This window comes from Bos mutus, chromosome 18, assembly GCF_027580195.1.
Source record: "Bos mutus isolate GX-2022 chromosome 18, NWIPB_WYAK_1.1, whole genome shotgun sequence".
Taxonomy (NCBI): Eukaryota; Metazoa; Chordata; class Mammalia; order Artiodactyla; family Bovidae; genus Bos; species Bos mutus.
This window is the reverse complement of record NC_091634.1, coordinates 46,162,274-46,168,273: the sequence shown is the minus strand read 5'-3', so window position 1 is coordinate 46,168,273 and position 6,000 is coordinate 46,162,274.

Here is a 6,000-nt window from a genome sequence, read left to right as displayed (position 1 = left end):
GTTTAATACAGCAGTTTCCCACTAGCTAGCTATTTTACACACGGTAGTGTATGTACATCAGGGCTACTCTCCCAACCCATCCAACCCTCTTCCCCTGCTGTGTCCACAGTTACATTCTCTACATCTGCATCTCTATTCCTGCCCTGCAAATAGCTTTGTCAGTACCATTTTTCTAGCTTCCATATATATGCAATGCTATGCTAAGTCACTTCAGTCGTGTCCGACTCTGTGAGACCCCATAGACGGCAGCCACCAGGCTCCCCCGTCCCTGGGATTCTCCAGGCAAGAACACTGGAGTGGGTTGCCATTTCCTTCTCAATGCATGAAAGTGAAAAGTGAAAGTGAAGTCGCTCAGTTGTGTCTGACTCTTAGTGACCCCATGGACTGCAGCCTACCAGGCTCCTCCATCCATGGGATTTTCCAGGCAAAAGTACTGGAGTGGGGTGCCATTGCCTTCTCCGATATATGCAATAATATGCAATATTTGCTTTTCTCTTTCTGACTTACTTCACTCTGTATTACAGGCTCTAGGTTCATAAACCTCAGTTCAACTAACTCACATTCATTCCCCTTTATGGCTGGGTAATATTTCATTGCATATGTGTACCACAACTTCTTTATCCATTCATCTGTCAGCAGACATCTAGGTTTCTTCCATGTCCTGGCTATTGTAAATAGTGCTGCAATGAACATTGGGGTACCTGTGTCATTTTGAATTATCGTTTTTCAGGGTATTTGCACAGCAATGAGGTTGTTGGATCATACGGTAGTTTTACTCTGAGTTTTTTAAGGAACCTCCATACTGTTCTCTATCTGTGAGGCAGCCCTGCAGTTACAGCTAAGCATTCAGGACCTGGGGGCTGCTTTGACTGTTTTATAGCATAATTGATTAAGGACTTTTATCTTTGTGAGAAGTCAAATAAGATTTAAGGGGCAAAAATCAGGCATATGCTTTCTTTTTGTTTAGTCCAATTTCCACTTATAGTCAAAAGAAACCAAAGCAGGTCTGAGCAGATCAGAAACAGGGGGCCTTGGGTAACACTTATTTGGGAGACCATGAGGACAAGAGGTCAGGGGATCAGTGTAGTATGGTGGTCAGGAACATGAACTCTGGAGTCAGCCTTCCTGTGTTCAAACCCCACACTGACCTTTGGCATTTAACTTCACTTCTCTAGGCTTCAATTTCCATATTTGTAAAATAGGACAGTAATAGTAATGGTAACAATCTTGGAATGTTCTAGGTCAGGTAGAGATGAATTGTGAGAACTAGAGCATTGAGGGAGCCTCTGTGACTGTTGTGTGCTAATGATGTTGACCCAGATCCTTGCTTCTTGCAGCCTGGCCTTTGTTCATCATAGTCCTCAATTAGGGGAATCAGCTTCCCACCTCATTGGCCAGTGGAGGTCTTACCAGTCCCCAACCCATAAGATAGACCATTTTAACCAGGATCCAGTCAAAAGTGTAGAAATCACACCAGGTCTTCCAAACAGAATCAGGTTTATTATGGAGAACTGGTGACACCGGTAATGCAAGAGCCAAGAAGCCAAACAAAGGACAGTGAGGTGAGCCAGAAATCAGCATCGGCAAGAAGTCACTATCGTCTGAGGACTGGAAGGACATGAGAAAATACAGCTCTACAGATCCCAGAGGCCAGGCTTCCAGGTAGGTGCTGAAACCATAAGGTGCTGCTAGGATGTACCTGGGACACTGGAGGGAGGGACAGTTTGGTGGAAGCCATGGATGCCTGCCAATGCAGGAGACGTGAGTTCAATCCCTAGGTCAGGAAGATCTCCTGGAGAAGGAAATGGCAACCCACTCTGATATTCTTGCCTGGGAAATCCCATGGACAGAGGAGTCTGGAGGACTATAGTCCATGGGATCACGAAAGAGCCAGACATGATTTTGAGACTGGAAAACAACAAAGCCTTGAAAGAGACAGAGCCACTGCTGTGTATGCTATAAAACAGCATAGTAAACAGAGGGAGACGGGGAAAAAACTGGATTTTCTCCCCATCTCTTTCCATCCAGTGATCAAGGGAGTCTGGGAAATGTAGTTTCTTATGACACCAATTTGGGATACAAAATGCAGGCAATGGTTGAGAGAGATGGGTAGTCGACAGGTGTAGCCTCCTCTCCGAGTTGCTAAGGCACTCATCTCCCCTGGAGCCAGCACTGAATTTTGTCTCTTGAGTGAATTAAAATGCAAAGGGGCATTTCTCACCTGAGAAGCATCAGAGAGTCCTGGAACCACACTCCACCCCCAGAGCAGTTCTGTTGGGATGGAATGTTGTAGACAGCAGGAAGGAAAATGAGGCTGGGATTGAGGGAATTAAGTTTCCTTGTTTTCTTTAAATTTTTTCTGACAAGTGCTTTCGTTCTTTTTATTATTAATTTGAAATTTTTCTTTCATGTTCTCCATACATCTTTGGAAGATTAATTTAAACCAAATCTGTCAGTTCCCAAAGGGCTAATCCATTTCTCTGACTGAACAAAGGACAATTATTATTTTCTTATCAACAGAAAAGCACAGCTGTTTGAGTGAAAACCCCAAGAAGCTCCCTGCCTCCTTGGCAATCTGAAGGCTTGAGACTTGGTTGAGGATCTCAGCACAGAATGTCTTGTGGGATTTTTAACATAGTTGGAAGGGAAGGAAGAAAGAGGATGGCTTTTGCCACACCAGGCAAAGACTTTAGGACCTTGGACACTGCTTTCCCTTCACTGCCCCCACTCCAGTTGTGTGAAAAGGGCAGTTTGCCCTCAACCCAAGGGTAAATGCCTATTGAGGGAGAGGATTCGACTGCAAGCAGAAGTGAGCCTTCCATCTTTGGTACAAAGTTCACAAGCTGGGGTTTCCGGCAGAAATGAAGCCATGGCAGAGACTGCCTAGGGGCACTGACAGACCCAGCTAGTGCTAGGCTACACCAGGATTTGTGCTCAGTCGTGCCTGAGTCTTTGCAACCTCATGGACTGCAGTCTGCCAAGCTCCTCTGTCCACGGAATTTTCCAGGCAGGAATACTGGAGTGGGTAGCCATTTCCTACTCCAGTGGATCTTCCAGACTTAAGGATCAAACCCGCGTCTCTTGCATCTCCTGCATTGGCATCTAGCTAGTGCTAGAGATGCCAAATAAGCAGAGAGACTGGGAAATAGTGCCCTGGCTTTCCCCTCTTCCTGCCCTCCAATCCTGGCTGGCTTGTGTCCATGTTCAGTCGTGCCTGACTCTTCGCAACCCCATAGACTGTGACCCACCAGTCTCCTCTGTCCATGGGATTTCCCAGACAGGAATACTGGAGTGGGTTGTCATTTCCTCCTCCAGGGGATCTTCCCAACGCAGGGATCCAGTCCATGTTCCCTGTGTCTCCTGAATTGGCAGGCAGATTCTTTACCACTGAGCTACCTGGGAAGCCTCCTCCAATTTTGGAGCTAGCATCAAAATGAAGATGTGAAAATGACACAGTCTCAGAGCTAGAATGTCAGCCTTCTGACAAATGTCTCCTCCCTTACACGTCCCGCCCCCGCCCCTCCCCTCTCACAGACCTAGATGCTGTTAGGATCTGCCCGGTGCCAGGAAGCTCGCAGTCCTTGAGTCCCCACCGTGTCTGGCCCGAGTGCACCACTTCTTCCTGCCTCTGAGCCAGATCTGTGCACTGACTCCCAGGGGAAGAAGGACTCAGTCTGCCTCCCTGAAAACCCCTCAGGCTTCCCCCATCTCTCAAGTGTTGCCTCTTCTGGATAGAGAGCCTGTTATTCTTATACCAAAGCACTACTTTCAGCTTTTGGCTTTATGTTTGCCTGCTAACTATCTGAGCCAGGTTTATCCAATATGTGTCACAGTGTAGGAACTGGTATTCCCTGAAGGGAAATAGAAGTCTGTGGTCAAATAAGCTTGAAAATGCTGGATTAATCAACTGTGGCGGTCACTGTTGGTGCCACGTCCCTGACTCTTCAGTGAACGTGGTCCAAGTTTCATGGTCGGAACCTGCATTTCTGTTCCTAAAGACTTTGTTTGACCCTGGGAGTCCACCCTGCTCACCCAAGACAAGCAAGAAGTGCCAAGGCCTGGGCACACCTGCGGCAGCCCTCCAGCCAAAGAGCCATGGAGGTGGTGTGTGCCCACCCAGATCTCCCACCCCGCCCTTTCATGGGGGCAGCAGACCCGTGCTCTCACTGCTGCAAAGCTCCCCAGTAGGACCAAGCTTCAGTCACAGGGTCGCTGGCCCTGAAACTCATCCTTAGCTGTCTCACTTCCCTGCCTTCATTCCCTATCTATTAGGAATCAGGAAACTTCTTTTTTTGAGCACTTTACAAAACAACAACAATAAAAAAAAAAAACTTGTTCTTTCCTCCCCCCTCTTTTTTTTTTTTTTGTGTTGGGTCTTTGTCGTGACGTGGAGGACCTTTGTTGCATCGTGTGGCATCTTCGTTGTGGTGAATGGGTTTCAGTAGTTGCAGCACGCCAGCTCTCTAGTTGTGGCACATGGGCTCCAGAGTGCACAGGCTCAGCAGCTGTGGCTCACAGGCTTAGCTGCCCGCGCCTCCCCCCAGCATGTGGGCTCTTAGTTCCCTGGCCAGAGATGGAACGCATGTACCCTGCATTGGAAGGCAGATTCTGAACACTGGATCACCAGGGAAGTCTCTGGAATCAGAAAACTTTATCTCAGTCAGTGCTCTTGGGAAATGGAGACGAAGACACACCCAAGACGCATGTTAAGTCTGCAACCAAGGCCCAGAGTCCGAGGCCTTCTTAAATATATTTGACTGAGGAACCCTTCTCTCACAGTTTATCTTGAAGAGCGAGGGTTCTAGAGAACAGTCTTTGGGAAGCCCTGTGGTAGCTCCTGGGCAGGATGTGCACTTGTCACAGAGTTGTGTCAAGGGAAGAAGTCAGGGATGGGTTGGATGATCAGTATGTGAGGCAGGAGAGATGTTGGTGAGGGAATATTCAGCCTCCCAGAAGTACCTGGGCTTAGGACTCCTCAGGGACAGAGCCCTCCCAAAGGCCCAGGCTGCCCAGAAGTTCTGATGTGGGTGTTAAACAGGTTCATCTGCTGTTACAGGGCCTGCTTTGAATTCCTGCTCTCCTATATCAAGGACAGGGTGTGGATTAGGCTAATTCCTAGAGGATTCACACTTCACAAACAAAGAATATTTTGCTGCCTGGGAGGGAACAAACCGTCCTGCCATGTTCCTACCTGTAAGGAAACGGTACCAATCTCCTTCCAGCTGTGAGATGGAGAGGCAGAGACACCCCGGACTGGGCAATTATGTCAGGAAACTCAACATTTGAGATGAATGGAAAATAGCTGGGGAGGAATTTTTCCAACTTGGCTTGAGCAGGATTGAGTCCGGGTCTGAGAGGCATTCAAGTGAAGCAGAACCTGCAGTGTTATAAAATAGGATCATTTTATAGTTGGAAAATCTAAGGTGTGCCCTACCAGGAAAGCACAGGCATTTAACAATGTTAGTGGAAGATGCGGAAGGTGGGAGGAGGGAAATCAACCATGAAACGCTGGGTCGAACCTATGTTTGGAGTCCAGAGCATCACCGAGGCACAGGGAGACCCTCCAAGTTTCCGCAAGGACTGGGAAATTTTACTTTGCCCTAGAAGGACATGGGATGTCCTCTCTGGGACACCCCACAGTACTGTCCCAGGAAATCCCTGTGATGATCCACAGCAGACAGGAAACTCTGTCTGAACCTGCACACAGATCCTTAGCCTTCCGCTTGGCAATTGCTTCACGTTTGGCATTTGGTGGTCTGTTATATATGTGATGGGATACAATTTTAGAAGAGAATGTTCCGAATCTTTCCTGATCCCCTACCCACTCCTGAACATTATGGCCGGGCCTGCTTCCCACCCTCCAAGAAGGGCATTGCTTAGCAGACCAGCTCTTCAGAATTGGAAGCACAGAATCTAGAGAAAGGAAAAGGGAGAGAAGCACAAGGGGTCTGGGAGGCAGAGTTGAGAGGGGGAGTTTTCCGCGTGGCTTGGGAAAAATAA